The sequence below is a fragment of the Ischnura elegans genome (assembly GCF_921293095.1).
Source record: "Ischnura elegans chromosome 13 unlocalized genomic scaffold, ioIscEleg1.1 SUPER_13_unloc_4, whole genome shotgun sequence".
NCBI classification, from domain to species: domain Eukaryota; kingdom Metazoa; phylum Arthropoda; class Insecta; order Odonata; family Coenagrionidae; genus Ischnura; species Ischnura elegans.
In genome coordinates, this window is record NW_025791660.1 from 8,544,373 (window position 1) to 8,561,593 (window position 17,221).

The 17,221-nt window shown below is 36.6% G+C and overlaps 1 long non-coding RNA gene across 1 annotated transcript; it reads right to left on the minus strand.

The window, feature by feature from the left end:
• Window positions 1-6,773: 6,773 nt before the first annotated feature.
• On the minus strand, window positions 6,774-16,212 carry LOC124173092. Its single transcript, XR_006868380.1, has 3 exons — window positions 16,024-16,212; window positions 15,543-15,744; window positions 6,774-7,483 (listed from the first exon to the last, which is right to left on the minus strand). It is a non-coding gene; the product is annotated as an uncharacterized LOC124173092 (long non-coding RNA).
• Between the last annotated feature and the right edge of the window lie 1,009 nt (window positions 16,213-17,221).

The following is a 17,221-nucleotide window of genomic DNA, read 5'->3' on the forward strand; positions in this document are numbered from 1 at the left end:
TGTTTACTCTTCCATGCATGCCCTTTCTCTTGTTTTTAAAGAGGATATGGCAAAGCATCCGATATTTATTTACGGAAATTTTTATTTTTATCTTCGCGGGAAATCAATGGTTCATGTTTTTCACATAATACCGAAATAATATCATGCCATGTTGCCGTGGAGGCATAGTTCCATCAGTTTTTACTAATTGTGTTATTGTACTTAATTGCAATTGTATAACCTCGGTGGTTTCGTAGCTCGCTTTGCAATTAATTGATGGCTTTAGATATTTAGTGAAGAATTTTGTGTCAGTACAGAAAGAGGAGGAAACATATCGCTCCACCACGAATTGAAAACTTGTATTATTTCATTCCTATTAGATACAGTTGTGCAGTGAATTTATGTTTTTATGATCATGGTGAAAGTGTTAATGTGCATCCTACTCTAGTTTTAGGACTTAATGACAGTGAAATTATAATGGTAGCTTCTGTTATCTGGTGGGATAAGATTTATGGCGCCCTAGCGATAGTTATGCTTGCATCCATGCTCATTTTATGCAAGTATTGATGTTGTTTAGCGTACAATAATATACACGGACTAACGGTGATCCGCCTACGGATGTTGAAATATAATTAATTTCATATTTTTTTTACTTCTGTGGATTTGCTGCCATTGCAGTTTAGAAATTGTTGTAGTTGTAAACAAAGTGCAACAACAGTAATGTGGTCAGGATATTTTTTGCTGAAAAGGGGCAGGGGTTACTATCTGTAATAAAAAAGGAAGTCATGAGAATAGAGTAAATGTTGGTAATATTAAGAATTGAAAGGATGAACTTATCTCTTGATATTTGCAATCGAAAATTTGGCCCCACCCTTTCATTATGATATTTTTCTCGTGCCTCAAAGCCTCACATTTTTGGTGAGACATAACCTCGTGTAACGCCATTATTAGCTAACTGTGGAGATTTTTCGTGGTAAAAGTACTGTCATTCCACATTTATAACTGATACGACCTAGGATTGCAACTCATTTTTTTAACATATTTTTTTAAATTTTGCCTAATTTTGAAAAATTTCTATTTCTAGGCGGTCATTCATCTCCAGATCTTTTGGTGGAAGTGATACTGCCACAACCGTGGAAAACCCTCAAATCTTCATGAACTTCGAGATTTATTTACATTTTTCACACTTCCAACCTTTGCCCTTATCCTTTAAGCTCGCCTGTACAGTGTTAATGATAGTGCTTGTGCTTTCATGAATAAATGCATTTTAAATTTAACAACAATCACTTCCTTCAACTACCGTTCCCAGACGTCCCCTTTTCCTTTACATTGGTTGCTGTTTCGGTTGATCTTGTGATGTGTATTTCTGTGACTTTCTTGGGTTAAGAATTTAGCAAGGTGTTTTTGTTGTGCCCAAAGTCTTAATTAGGGTTCTCAAACGTACATTTTCCATTTCAGAATAACCATTAAGTCTTAATCTAATCTTAATATGAGTCGTTATGTGAAGCTTTCAGTAATTAATTTTGGGCCAGTTTTTCTCATTGCGGATCTTGTAATTTCTGAATCGGAGATAACCGTATCCTCGTAGCTACCAGTTTAGGATTGCCTGTTTAAGGTGACCTAATGAGAGTTTAAAGGAGATTTCTGCAGCCAAAACTTATTTCCCCATTCAGCATAATTGCGCTGGAGTTCCTTGGAGGAGGAAACGCCGATTCGATTGTCTGTATCGCCAATTTTTTTTGGGGGGACCGATACCTTGATAATTATATGTCAGGCAGTATGCCGTTAGCGATAAATATATGATGATCAGGACGCAAATAACTTCTTTTTTACGAAGTAGAGCTAATAAAATACGACTGCTAGCAGACGACAACATCTCATTTTCAATTTCTTCTAAAGGCAATGTTTTTTGTACATGGACTTTCTAACTGGCTGTCAATGAAATTAAAAGGCTATTAAATTGCTTCTTAGTGTTCAATTCAGTTGAAGGCATTTTAAATTCGTTGTTCCAGCGATCAAGTATTGTATTTGGTTCAATGCAATTTCGTAATGCTGGACGCGCAAACACCCACTAGCACCATCTATCGGCGATTCCCTCGCACGGAAGCTTTAGGGCCACCTAGCGGCCGGGAGTTGGAGGGGGCTGGAACCGCCGTGAACCAAGTGGCGCGTGTCGCTAATCTTTTGTTCTATCCCATCAGTCTTTCTTGACACGGCTAGCGATTGAGTGGTAAACAAGAAAAGTGTTGACTTTTTTTGTTGTTTTGCGTAATTATTTTCTTTAATGAGGTCGGGAATGCTGCGTAAATTATTTGAAGCCTTCAATTATTGCATTCTTAACAAAGTAGTGGGCATGAGTGACAAATTTCGTGACTAAACATATATGTTTCGGAGTGAACTATCGATCGCGTTAACTAGTTGATTTCATTATTTGGAGAAGAAAAATGTTACTTTCAATCATTTAATATCACGTGAAATCTTATTTTGCATGAAGTCATTACTAGTGAGAAGAAAAACCCCAAAAACAGTGATTATCATTGATGTTGCGAGAGACTTGTAGTGACGGTACAAATTGATGCGTTGAAATCATTACCAATGCCAATGTATCCACTGCACAGAGATGGATGTCTTATTTTTGCAAGTGTTTATACATTTATGATTAACTTTACCGTGCATTATTAGCAACGATCTTTGTTGTGAAGTGATTGTGTGAAGAAAGTTTAGTGTTACATAGATGCAGACCGGAGAGAGGTGGATATATTATTGTGTTATAATGCAATGTAAGGTGTTTCATGATAGTTATTAATAAATTTTTTGCTCTTCCAATGAATAAATGTGTTCATGATATCATTCTGCTTTCATTTGTGTGTCTTTGGCCGTATACACGCATTTAATTTCAGTGCCGGTAGTTAAGTTGGTGTATTTGTTTTGAATTTTGAGAAATTGTGGCCATGGATATTCCAGAAGCCCACGGAGGAAGTCATCACAAAAACAATAATATAATATGACTTTAATATTGGAAGAAGGAACTACGTTTAATAGGTTGTTTTTTCATAATGATGGTCAAGTTCTAATGAATCGCCCTCGCTTGCAATAGTGCAAGCTTGGCGGTTGGCATATAATACTTATTCATAAAACCATTTAAATATTAATTTAGCCGTCGTGAGAACGGCACGACAGTAGAGTTTTGTGTAAATATCGTTTGAAGCATATTGTGAGCCTAAAATGATTGCTTAGGCCAATCTGAGTGAAATGACGTAACTTTCAAACATAATTTTCTCCACCTTCCCATTAACTTTGTTGAAGATATTCCCGAAATAATATACACTTATCGTATGCACATGTTATTGCGATATTCTCTCGCAGTGCAAGAAGGAACAATCTCTGCACAGAAACAGTTTGTCATCAAAATATTTGCATCAAACAGGCAAAAGCATAAGGAGCGCTGAGTGTGAAGTTCTCGGGAATTAGAACGACAATGTGATAGCATTGGTTTAATGTGTTGGCAGTTTACTAACATTTTCTCTTCATTATATTTACATGGCCTACATGATTATCAATCGTGACATAAACTGCTGCATCGATCGAAACTATTGAATTGATATAAAAGCCGCTTAGCCAAATATAATTATTTCTACGTATTTCTATTATTATTCGTATTTCTATTATTATGAAAGCTGAAGGCACTCAGCATTTCGTAATTTACAAGCACATTAATTTCAACTAGAAGAAAAAGTCAGCTGAGAACGACTACATTATGATTTTCCCGCAGGTTACGAAATGAAACGAGCGATTTCATTGGTTCTAAGAGTAAAAACTTGAGTTCGCACGAAATATTTCTCATACCCCATATCCGGTCTGAGAAAGGTACCAGAAATTCTCGGTCTGAGAAAGCTACTCCCTGTTAGAGAATAAGGTTGGTAGCCAATTCTGGTAGCTAGTTCGAAGCTACCACGACGGGAGCTTCGAGTTAGAGAATAGACCCCCTGGTTTTATTGTAATTTAATGGCATAAATAAGTCATATTCAGTTTATTTGCCCAGCCAAAACAAGTTTTTGACTTGTAAACAGGAAGTTATTCATGTTTTCTTTTTGTGTGTATTAAAATCTTAGAGGGAGGATTTTGTCATATCTCAAAGGTTGGAATTGCTTGTTTTTTCCCCCTCTCGGAAATGGAAGTGTAACATGTTAATTGTATCGTGTTTGTAATAAATGTGGCTGTAAACATTAATATATAACAAATTACTCTTTACCATGCAGTTTATTTATTTTACTGGTAACTTATTTGAGTCGTGTTGGGGGAAATCATCTTGCAGATGTAACAAGAAGAATTTTAACACGGTTTATTATACCGCCTGATGTGTGCAGTTTGCGTGTATCAGTGAAACTCTTCCTTGATGGTGGTAAGGTAACATTTTTAAATTTTTTTTTGTAAAACCCTCCTGTTGGTACGTAATGAGCGCAAATCTCTCTTGAGCAGGCCAAAAAGCATCTTAAATATTATTTTTCATTTCGGGACTTATTTTTCCACATTTGGTATTTATGAATTATTCGGCATTCCTATCTTAAGGTCTCAGTAAAGAATTTTGCCTGTAAACCGTGTTTCAAACCTCAATATTGTATCCATGGAGGCACCAATGCGCTATATGAAAAACAATATATTCCATGCAGTCTGTCAGTAATACTGCCTACTTCCCTGCATTTTTTATTTTGTTGCTGAGTAAGTCTATGTATCAATATTCTTGTTTTCATGTATTTATATAATTTTAAACAGTCTCTTGCCCGTCTTTATGAAAAATTTTAAAGTATATTTAGCATAACCACCAGTTCTAAGAGTATGATACACACAAAAAATAAGGGTGATTGCTAACATTACAGTATGTTCATTGCGGATGCAGTGCATAGGAACCAACTGCAAAAGGATACCTCAGAGAAAGACATTGAGCTGGCCATCCCTTTGTTGCACCGTCACCCTTTTAGTGGCCTTCTGCGTCAAGCAGGGATACTGTTGGACTTACTAGTCCCCCTTTCCCAGGGATGGCTTTCCTAATGAGAATGACCAAGAACTTGCAACAATCAGAACAAAGTCTATTGTGCTCTCATCATGTTTGCTTGTTCGCAATCCAATGTCAAAATTTTTTTCACAAAGCAGCATACTGAATACTAAAATGTTTTGTCACAGGTTATAGCAGTGTAACACACCGATGTTCCTATAGGAGGGTGGGAGAAGCAGTGTAAACCCAATAGCTATTTAATTAACAGTTCAACCATTGCATGGTATGCTGTGCTACTAAGTTGTAATAGTAGTTCAACCATTGCTACAGCATCCACCAGACAGCCTAGAAGACCCATCTTCAAATCACTGGATCCAACCATTTAACTCATTTGCATCACGCAATGCATATAATGCATATTCCCTTCACAAAGTTCAACCACCATCAGCACTCCACTTGAACTAAGAATATTCACCTTCATCACTATAATATCTTACTACTGCCCACGATGAATTCTGAATCAGTGATGAAATTGATAAGGATTAAAAAATGTTGCATTGTAAATGAACTGCACTGACAAAGACAGTGAGGTGTGGGACAGAGAAAGTGATTTTTCTCAGATCTAGGCGATAGCAACAAAAATTAAAAAAAAATTGTTAAGATATAGATGAACCAGTGATTCTTGGTTTTATTTCCTCGAGACTAATGATATTTAATTTCATTATGTAAAAAATGCTATCACCTTGAGTTTTCCCACTTGATACCAAGATGTTCAGATTTTGCCCTTGCCCACACCATCAGCTCATAAAACAGACCTAACCACTGCTTTCAGGCATCTAGAAGGTATGAAGAGCAATTGTTTTCATTTAATTTGCTGAAGGACTTCCGTAATTGAATAATATTGAATCGAAATTGCAAACAGGTCTGAACTTCTGTAGTTGGATACCAGGATGGCAATATTGATGTGTAAGGCAATAAATTCATGCAAAAGATATGCAAGAACACTCAACTTAAGCAAATTATTTTGACTAATAGACTGTACATTCACGCCATGACAAAATGATACAAATTAAGGGGTAAAATTGAATTTTTGTTTTAATAAGTTTCTTCCCCATGAGCCAGCATAAAAAATGTGGGTTGCATGAGATACGTGAGGGCCCGGCTTACTTAGGTATATAATATCCCTTCATATTGTAATTCAGTTCCACACTGTATGTTAGCAGTGAGTTATATAGTTAACGGTTTCTTGTATTTCCTGTTTCCATGACTATGATCCATTTCAATTTTTTTTACTTTTAAAATTCAAAAGAAGATAGTAAGATCTATGCATTATGATAAAATCAGGAGCCATGGCGTTGGAGTTTTAGTTGGAGTGTTTTTAGATGCCCTTCCAGTGCATCTAAAAACACTCCAACAATGTCTGTATTTAAATGACAGCTATTGTCATTCCTATAGACGAAGTTTTTTTAGTGTGTAGTATAACTTCTTTTAGTTTTAATCCGACCTGTAAATTGCATTCTTGTAATGCCTCCAGGATGGAATTAATTATTATTTCCAATTTTTATTACTGAGGAACCATAACATTCATAGTTATTGTGATTCCAACCCTTTTAGTCGCCTCTTACGACAAGCAGGGATACTGCGGAGGTATTCTCAAATCCCCTCTCCGCAGGGAATGCTTTCCTAAACAGCTACTATTAAATGCTTCTTATACTGAAGAGTAATTCTGATGTTTTTTTAAGAATAATGTATAAGCAGCCTAGGTCTTTGATTGTGAAACTTTGAAAGAAATAATATGAAGTTGCTAATTCACAATCAACATTTTTATTGCAACTGAAAGTAATGTTGCACATGAATTTCATACATTCTCTTCCAGAGTTAGGAAAAGTAAGTTACTGAAAGTTACTTTGGTAGAAGTCATCAAGTAAAATCAAGTAGTTGACATACATGTAAGTATTGCAACACAGTTATGAGCAATTTAAGGATAAAAAGATTACTTTGGACAAGCAGAAACAAAGGAGAGATTAATCGTTACATATCACAATCAATCGAAATTTTGTCAGCAAAATTTACCAATGGTTGTTTCACATTTTTTATTGATACGAGTAAAATAGTTCAAATTCAGGCCACTTTATTTCTTTCAACAGCTATTTCATTCGTAGCTTTCCTATTGCTGAGGTGAGATTTGTTAGGTAAGATACTTAAACAGTGAAATACATGGGTGGACACCATGGGTTTCACCTCTTGATGCTTAGTTGTGTGCAAGGCAGATCCAGACTGCTTTCTCGATCCAGTCTCTTCTGTGCCTGGATTAAGATGAATGTCTCATACTTAAGTACTTCTGGGTTAACATCCATACATCACTTCACAGCCTTGAGCTGAGCCTCTGGGACTTTTGAGGCATGGCTCTCTTCAGAGTATCCAAATGTTGTTTGGATAGACAGAGGGAAGAGATTTCCTGTTGTCCTAGTTCGCCTCTGCTCTGCCCTTTACATATCTTAAGAAATCCATCTGGAACAGTCAAGTAAAGAATACCTTCATGAGAATAATTGGAAAAACAAACTGGATAAACTTAAAAACTGCTGCATAAAATTATATGTATTGGAAATGATGATTAAGATAATAATACCGATTTAGCATATTAGGAAATTTAATATTTTTATAATGTGGGTATACCACAGTTCTAAATAGTTAAGACCCTAGAGGCAATTCCACAGCTGGCACTGATGAGACTACCTAACTACTAACCACTTCTAGCCATTGCCTAGAGATGTTACAGCATTTTGCAGCCTCTAGTTAATGGGAGCAGTAGGAAGGGAAGTGAATGAACAAGACTTTTCAGGCTTACTGAGGGTAGAGATTATACCAGAGGTTACATAGGTCAAAATCCAATGCAGCAACACCACTTCAGTATATACCATATATGTATTCTCCAGTACAACAGTGGAGCAGTGCAGAAAACGAGAACATACTACTTATGACCAAAGCCCTGGTACACCAATGCAGCTGCCAAAAAACTATTAACCAAAGTTAATCTCTAAAGCACCATGTTGTGCTGAAGGATATTCATCAAATTTGCAGATAAAAGTGGTGACTTGCAAAAAAACACCACCTTAGAATATGAAGCCATCGCTGAGAGAATCATTTCATCTACAAGATGGTTGGTGGAATTATGGCAGCTTCAGGATGGAGAATGAAATGTGCTGACATAGAGATTCAATTTTTATGTACATAGTACCTTACTACCATGCATATATTATTGATGAATTAAAACAGAGAAATATTAAAAGAGACTATCCCCACTTAAGTGAGAGACAATGCAATGAATTATCAACTAGTCATGAAAAAACAAATGCATAAAATTCAACAAAAATTTAATTCATTTGATAAAAAATTTTGGTGGGTTACGCATACAACACGTAAACATATTAGAGTTAAAAATAAGGAGATGAATTTACCACTTGAGGCTTTTGAACATGAGTGCATTATATTTAAAAATCCAATTGAACTGGGTACATGCCAGAAGATCCCTTCAGTTTCACCAACTGGCAGGATCCCCAATCATGGATGCTCTAATGTCACCATAACTCAAGACCCCTTCTAAAAAGGCCCCACTCCCCTAAAAAATACTTTTCCCGTTAACATTCACGATAACACAGAAACCTGAAATCAAAGATTGAAGGAGAATCCTCCATCCCTCCACGTGACAACAGAACTCCACATACCTGTGTAAAAATTGTTGAAATGGGTAGATAGGCTATACAAGTGTACTTCAACAAACCTCCTTCAAGAGCCCATGCATTGATACATGATGCAATATGCTTCTTATTACAGCACTCACTGGCAGCATATCATGTAATGATATAGTTGCTATGCTAAAAATAAAAAATTTATTTCTCGCTGTTAGTTTTTACTTTTTTTATAACATGCATTAAGTACTAATGATTCATAGTTCTGAACAGAACATTCCCCACCAGCCATGCAGAACTGCCACGAATTTCAACTAATGCCAAAATCATATCTAATAACTCATCCAAGGGATCAGGGTAAGTTGATATGATGTGAATAAATTGTACAATAGCGTACTCCAAAGAACCTCCTTTTTGGAGATCATGCATTTATATATCGTGCAAGGTGCCTCTCATGAAGGCATGTGAATTGCCGCTATTAAACTAAAATAAATCTATTTTGTAATGATGAACAGTTTGCTAAATATTCGTTCCCACTATGGAACCAATACCAATTAACACACGATCACGTAACATTCGTGTTTTGGGCACACACATTACTTTAAATGCAAAAACAACCAAGCTTTTCAGATAAAATAAATCTATTTTGTAATGATGAACAGTTTGCTAAATATTCGTTCCCACTATGGAACCAATACCAATTAACACACGATCACGTAACATTCGTGTTTTGGGCACACACATTACTTTAAATGCAAAAACAACCAAGCTTTTCAGTTAACAGAAGAATTAACTCCCCAGCAAAGAAAAACTGATTTCCATCAGATTTGACACTGATTTCCAACAGGTTTGACGCACTGATTTCCTTCTCCTTTGAATCTGTTTTGAAAATTGAAACAGCTGGAAATCAGTAGGAGGACAGTGGGAAATCAGTTGTGAAGGTCCAACATGGCGGCTGTTTTCCTACTCATTTCCATGAATGTGGTTTGACTCTGGTTTCCACCGTTCAACAATTTGAATCCGGTTTCCCCGTTTTAGCTATTTCGAATCTGTTTTCCACCGTCATACCGATCTGAATCTTATTTGCAACTCGATTCTCACCTCCTATGACCTGCTGATGCATGAGTTATTTCCGCCAACTCCAAGTTTCACAGAGCTGCACTCAACCAACGTTTTTAACTTCACATACTACATCTCTATCATCAATCTGGATGTAGACTCGGCAGAAAAAAAGTTTACAAAATACAGCCTAGCAAAATGAACTTAATGTAAGTCTCCCAACACAATGAAATAACACAGGCTCTATTAACGTATTTATTAAGTATGTACAAACCTTATCGGAAGTACATATTCAATTGAAAATACATTGTCATCTAATTTGGTAAATTTCTGAGGCTGAATACACATAAAATCTCAATGTCATGCATTAGAAATAATTTAGGGAAACACAGAATTTACAGATGAAATCTCATTTGAAGGAGAGTTTGACAAACTAGTAGTGCTTTTCCACACTGTTTATCAGTTATAACAATCTTGAACACTCATCGAAAGGCACAAGGTTTACCAAGAGTATAAGAACAATCATTGCACCAGAACAACAACTTACATCAGATTTCACAATCTTGAATTATCGAAGAACACAAATTTTTCCGTGATTAACAGAAAAACCACAACACTAGAAAATATTTCAATGCCTTTATGAAAGAAAGACTTCTTTACATGCCTTATGAAAATAATTCTGATTCAGCATTAAGCCAACCATATCTGTATGTTTCACTACAGAAACTTGCCATACTGTTTATACATGAACACGGTCGTTTCACTTAGCACAAACAAACCTGCAAGATACACAACACTCTGAAAATCCTGGTAGGTTCTCGTCGGCGACGTAACGCGCGTACATATTATACATATTGCATACAAAAATATTAGCAATCGCTCAAAAACTGTAGACAAAAGATAAATTATTCAATGAAAACACAAAAGATCCAAATCACATCAAGAATTTCACTGTCGCTTAAAACCTGAAGAGATGCACGAATTCAACGCTGCGGGAATTTAGCACTGGTTAAATAATACTAATATGATTATTTTTTTCTCCACACCCTATAACTTTAGCACAAAACAGACAATCACAAGCACGTAAACTGACGTAAACATTCAAAACGAAATCCAGTATCGGCGTTGCTACTTTGTTTTGCTATCTTTCGTAGTTAGGTGGCAGCACTATACCGGCTAAATTTTTTTAAATGCGAAGTGAGGTTTTTACGTGCTTTCATTCCAAAGTTATGTACCGTTTGGTGGTAGTGAGTTCCAACAGGTGAAATGATGTGCAATACAAAGTGCGGATGATGTGCAATACAAAGTGCGGATGATGTGCATTAAATTTTTTCATCACCCGTGCATTTTTGCAAGACGGCAAAGTACATGTTTTCTTCTTAATGTCATTATTTTATTTCTGACCATGATTTTGAATTAAATATTGACGCCTCAGAAAAAGTAATTTTCCAATCAACGCAGTGGTAAAGCCTGTGTGAGATAGGTTTCTACAAGACACTCATATCAGGAGAATTTCATATTCATTCTACAATTCAACACAGTTGGAAAGCACTTGTGGAAAACACTTTCAAGCCAATGAATAAGGAAAAGAGTTTCAAATGACATTCAATTCAGTGTCAATACAGTCCGTGTGGAAGACAGCTGGAAGCCAGTTCCAATGGAAATGAGATTCAAATCACTTCCTTCCATTTCCTGTCCGCTGGAAACCAGTGGAAATCATTGTCAAGACAGTGTCAAATCAGATTTTAACGATTCAGATCAGATTCAAACGAGGTTCAAAACGGTTGGAAATCAGTTTTTCTTTCCTGGGTCGTAATGGATGGGCCCGGCTGTGGAGATGACATGGTGAGTTGTCAATATGGACGTCAAACTTGGCAGTCGACAATTGATTATCAGCAAATAATAAAATATGGTGAAGTCTCCAGCAAGGAATTGATAATAGCCTCTGAAGAAGATTGCAGGACAAACAGTCACAGGTACGTTAGTCTTTGACATGGAAAATGAAAGTGCAACAACAATACCTGGAAGGAAGCTCTGCTAATCAACACCCCCTCCACAAACCACGAATGAACAGTATTACAATGCATCTTTTCAACAATTAAAAACCTTCTTCTTCTCATGCACTGGCTATTGAAATCAAGAGCGGCTTAATTGCTACAATGGGTTTAATTAAACTGCTGTCCGACTTCAAATGAAATTATAATTTAGCGACTTCTACAATATTTTTAATGCCACTTACTCATTATAGCCTAAATGTTTTCATTGTCTTTGATTAGGAAACAGCTATGGTGACATTGACCAAAAACGAAACACTGTGGAGATAGAAAATGTTTTTAAGAATCGTAATGTACCATAATATCCATCAATTCCTGAGTTTAAATAACCACATAAGGAAATGCAAATGCTTAATTGGTATAACGATGTGTTATGGAAGGACAATAAAATCATTAAAATGTAATCTTTTACAATTGGTATGAAAATAATAGTTATGGTGTACAGCTCGCTTAGTGATGCAATTTTTTGAAGCACCCTTACATGTTTAAGTAAATGAAAGGTCTTAGCACTTTTCCACAAGAATTTTTAATGCGTACAACGCGTTTCGGCTCACTGAGCCATCATCTGGTACAAGATGATGGCTCAGTGAGCCGAAACGCGTTGTACGCATTAAAAATTCTTGTGGAAAAGTGCTAAGACCTTTCATTTACTTAAATATGTCTAACTTCCACCAATTGAAGCCTGAATCTGTTGAACTCACCCTTACATGGCTGAATAAAGGAATATATTGTATTCCTGAATCAATGTATCAAAATGAAATTAGTCTAAATACTTTTGATTCCAAATACAATGAACACATTGATGCCAAAATATTTCCTCAAGCTTTGAAGGAAATCAGCAGTTCATTTAATGGTAAAGAAGTTTCGAAAATATAGTGAACACTGCCTTTGCATGTGTTTATGACACTTCATGTTGCAAAACCCTGTGTAATAATCATATATTGTTTAAAAAAATGTTGATTCACTTCCCTCGACTACCAACAGCATATGTTACCACCTATTCCCTGGTTATTCCACATTACCTATCGAGGTTACCAGGCAAATGCTTCCTGACCTTACCCAGGGAATTACCCCAACCGAAAAGAAACCCCCTTTTACATGCTTACTATGAAACTGTTAAAAACCATGTGTTTTTACTCCTCCGTAAAATATTTATGAGAAAGCGCATGCCTTCCTGGTTAAGGTGGAAAATGTCCGGCCCCCATCCCATCCAGCTATAAATTACGGAGGCTATGTATGTAAGAACATATGCCCAATAGGAAAAGATATAGCATATATATAAATATATTAGTATGACATTTGTGAGCTTACAATTCAAAATACTCCTACCTCACCCTACAATCCCAAAGGTAAGGTGTGATGAAGTCAATCACCTGAAATCCACCAACGGGATTTGTAATCACCAGAAAGGGAAATGAAATCACCAGAATGAGTAACATGTTAATACATGAACGCAACGGCAACTGTAACAAAAATGAATAATTGACATAATTATGAATCAAGTGAGTGAAAACATTGTCTTACTCTCCCTTGTGTCCATCAGTTGATGGCTACTAAATGATGCTGATGAATAATGTTTCCCCATTGAGCTGGAGTGGGGATCATGCTTAATAGAACCACCCTCAATGTCAAGCAATGAATCCTGAGAAGTATCCAATGGAAATTACTCATTAGCTGGTGAAATCTTACGTCCCTCCCCAAGTCATTGGATCCTATTGATAATATAATTGGAGAAAAGAAGCATTCAACATCCAGCAAAACTCTCTGCAATTTCGTCGTGCTCTGGCCCGAAATGCAAAGTCCAACGGCAGTGGGACAACCTATGAGCAAATGAAGCATTTAGTATAGAAAATAAGTTGCATTAAGGATTCGTTAAAAAGAGAAAAAATTCTCCTGCCTCTCTCAAGGTGGTACCCCAGAAGAGACACCAACCACACAAAATGGCTGTCTCCCACCATTATGTGCCGGTAAATCTCGGGTCTATCCAAGGAGAATCAAAATCAATCACATGTGGAACACTATCGATTTACTATGAAAAGGCAAGTGTGGCCACGATAGGCAGGGTGAAGATCAGCCAAACAACTCCTCCTTCGAACACCTCATAAAAATACACAGCAACAATGTACTTGGTTGAAAATCATGAGGACCTCTGTCTCTCTACTCCCGATTGGCATAATTAGCTACTCTCAAGTTCAAACAGGCAACCGGGAAAAATATTAGTGACCTCTGCATTATTTCCAATGCCACAAACACATTGATGACCATAATGCTCAATTTGAATACACCTATGGTGACAATGTAAAATGAACACAGTGAACATGCGTAAAATGTTTTAAAAATCAAATAATCCAATTATATGCCAATACTTCATATAGAGTGACAAATTGAGGAAATATTTAAATCAGAGGAAGGAAACATGGAATAGCAAAATGGCAATTCATTGAACACATTGCTTATTGTAAAATAGCAATAAAATCCATGAAAAACAGAACTTTTATAGTAAGTACATAAATAAGGTTAAGTAACATTGTTTGCGGCAAAGCATCTTTACATTGTTGAAAGTAAACAACAAAATTGAGTGACTAATTCAATATAATAAAAAGATATCGCTTTCAGTGTATTAAACCTTTTCTCTACTAAAGACGAAAATATATGTGTACACATTTCTTGACCCGGGAGACAAATGCTGCATATTTTCTTCGGAGGATTTCTTATGCAAATAAATGAACGCCAAATACATACGTTTCCTAGCTCTCCCCCTTTTACATAGGGGTTCCTGGAGAGGGCATAAGCCCTCAGATGTGAAGCCATGCCTAACGGTACTCTTTGCGCATTTAACCATCATGTCGTGCCCAGCTTCGTCAATTTGCCATAAGGCTGCATGTTAAGAAAATATTGAGTTTTTCTGAAACCAGTGGCTTCACCTTGCATTCTTTAGACAAATGAATCTTTTACACATATTAAATGCAAAAACAATGACTTTCCACCTGTGATTTATAGGAGATCTTAGGGTTGCCACTCTGCCTACATGCCACACTGAAGTTCACGTTTTTTTTACAGGTTTTCACGGTCTCAATGTCACCAAATTGACAGTCTGTTAATAAGCCAACAATAAAACAATCACCAGCCGTACAACAACTAAAAATTAACATACACGACAGATGCTGTGAATGTAAACCCAGCGATGAAAGTGATATCTGTTATGAAATTGCCTATTGTTTTCAAAATTCAGGAAGGCCCAACCCAACTGCGCTCTTGCCCAGACACTGAATACCAAAGCCTCTTTTAATATGCTAATACCCTTAGGACCTTCTTCCGTCTGGACACTGGAAGTTCTTTTTTAATTCCTGGCCAAGAGATTGTTTTTGGACCACGTTGTTATAACCACACAGTAACCAAATTTCCCTTACCCATTTCAAATTCAAAAGGGAATTGAACATGTAACTTATATTAACATAAGTATAAATTATTTTGAGTCGTAAATAATATTTCTATTAAAAACAGTACCTAGTAATGCAAGAATTTGATGGTGGACTCATGGTCTAGTACGGTGCCTGGGGTAATAGCCCGGCACCCCATTGAGTTGAGTCCCAAATCAGAGGGAAGCAAACACAAGAGAAGTGCACTCCTCTCAAAATTACACCTCAATAGAGAGAGATTAAAAATATTCTAATGCTATGTGTAGAATGGAAAACATTATTCTTTGGCAGAAAGAGTTAAGTATGCCACCTTCAACATGGAGTTTGCCTTAATCATTTACTCACTGACCAGAGGATCTGGCTGAACTCCAGCATCAAGCAGCTGTGTTTCCGTGGCCTTTACCCTCCAATCATAACTATAGCTGGAAGGTGGAGCGTTACTCAAGACACTGGATTCTGAAAACACAGTAGTCCTCATAGATACTGTTTTACCTCAGCTTGTCCAGACAGACAGAACAGACGCATCTCTGGAAGCCATCTGACTGCACAACCTTCAAATCAAGAGGAGGGAAATTTTTCATACTAATAATATGTCCAATGAAATCATTTTTTCAAATTCTCCTCAGTCGAAATTGCGATCGTTGAACAACGATGCCGAGTCATGAAAGTCAATTGATAGTCAAAGTATGGTTGATAAGGGCAGAAGTAAAAAAAAAACTTTAAGTTTAGGGCCCCACAGCGACAATATCTCTAGTTTTGTCTAACAATTACACCTCAACAATCACCATGATTCTAAATGCATTATAGAAATAAACAAGAAAACTACTTACTTCAATTTGAAATAAGTCACATATCACTCAAGAAGTTTTTCAAGGGTGCCCAAGACAGTGGAGCAATAAACATATCCCTCTTGTTAGTTTTTGACCTCCGATGAATATGTAGGGGTCAAATGTCACAGAATCTTTCACGGGAATATCAGGACAACTACCAAGAAAGACAAAAGATTTTAAAAGTTGTTCCAAGGTATGGTGCTGTCCACTTATCATAAGGTTACCCTACATAAATTACAAAGTAACACATTGAACTTATTTTGTGTCTTAAAAACTGTTTGATGCATTTTTCAAGTATTTTCATGCAGGCACCCTTACCTCAGCAACAATGTTACCCATTTGGAAAACTCTTCAGCTGCATGTCTCTTTGGCATTAGTTCGTCATTAGTCATGATGGAAAGAACCACTATGAAGACCCTTACTCCCGCAATCAGGGTGGATATAATCGACTTACATATGAAACGGAAAGTCAGTTATCAAAACGATTCGTAAAATTTTCTTTGAGCATGGTGTTTACCTTAGAAGCACAGTGGACCACTGGTTATATGACAAATTTAGGAAGGGAAATTCTTTCATCGTGGAACATGTTAAGAAGAGGAATTGTAAAGGGCGCCCAACAATCTTATCAAAGCACAGAAACGCAGTTGTGGCTTCAGTCTTTGCATTTCCATCAAGATCCATCCACCGACGTGCACTTTCATTGGACATTTCCATATCTGTGTTACAACACATTTAAAAAATTCTAAACTTGAAGCCTTATAAAGTGAGAATGGTGCAGGAACTTCGTGAAGGAGATCTTGAATATCGAAAGCATTTCCGCAACTGGATGATTAACAAGCTAAATGAAAACACTTTGTTCACATTTCAGGTTAGTATCTTATTCATTCTGTTGTTTTATGTTATTTTCCTTTGCTCTTTATGTCTTTTGATAATATTATATCAACTAGTATGATGCATCTAAATTTAAAATGAAAATCATCCACCGCTTTTATGTTTCAGCATATGCTTTCGGACGAAGCAATATTTTTTGAAAATAGTACTGTGTCTTCAACCCACACGCGATATTGGGCGACAAGTAATCCAAAGGCACGGCGTGAGCGGTCATCAAACTGAAATGGTGTAATGGTGTTCATGGCCATTTAAGCTGGCCATGTTTTTGGGACATACTTTTTCAAAAAGAACGTGAGGACAGACACCT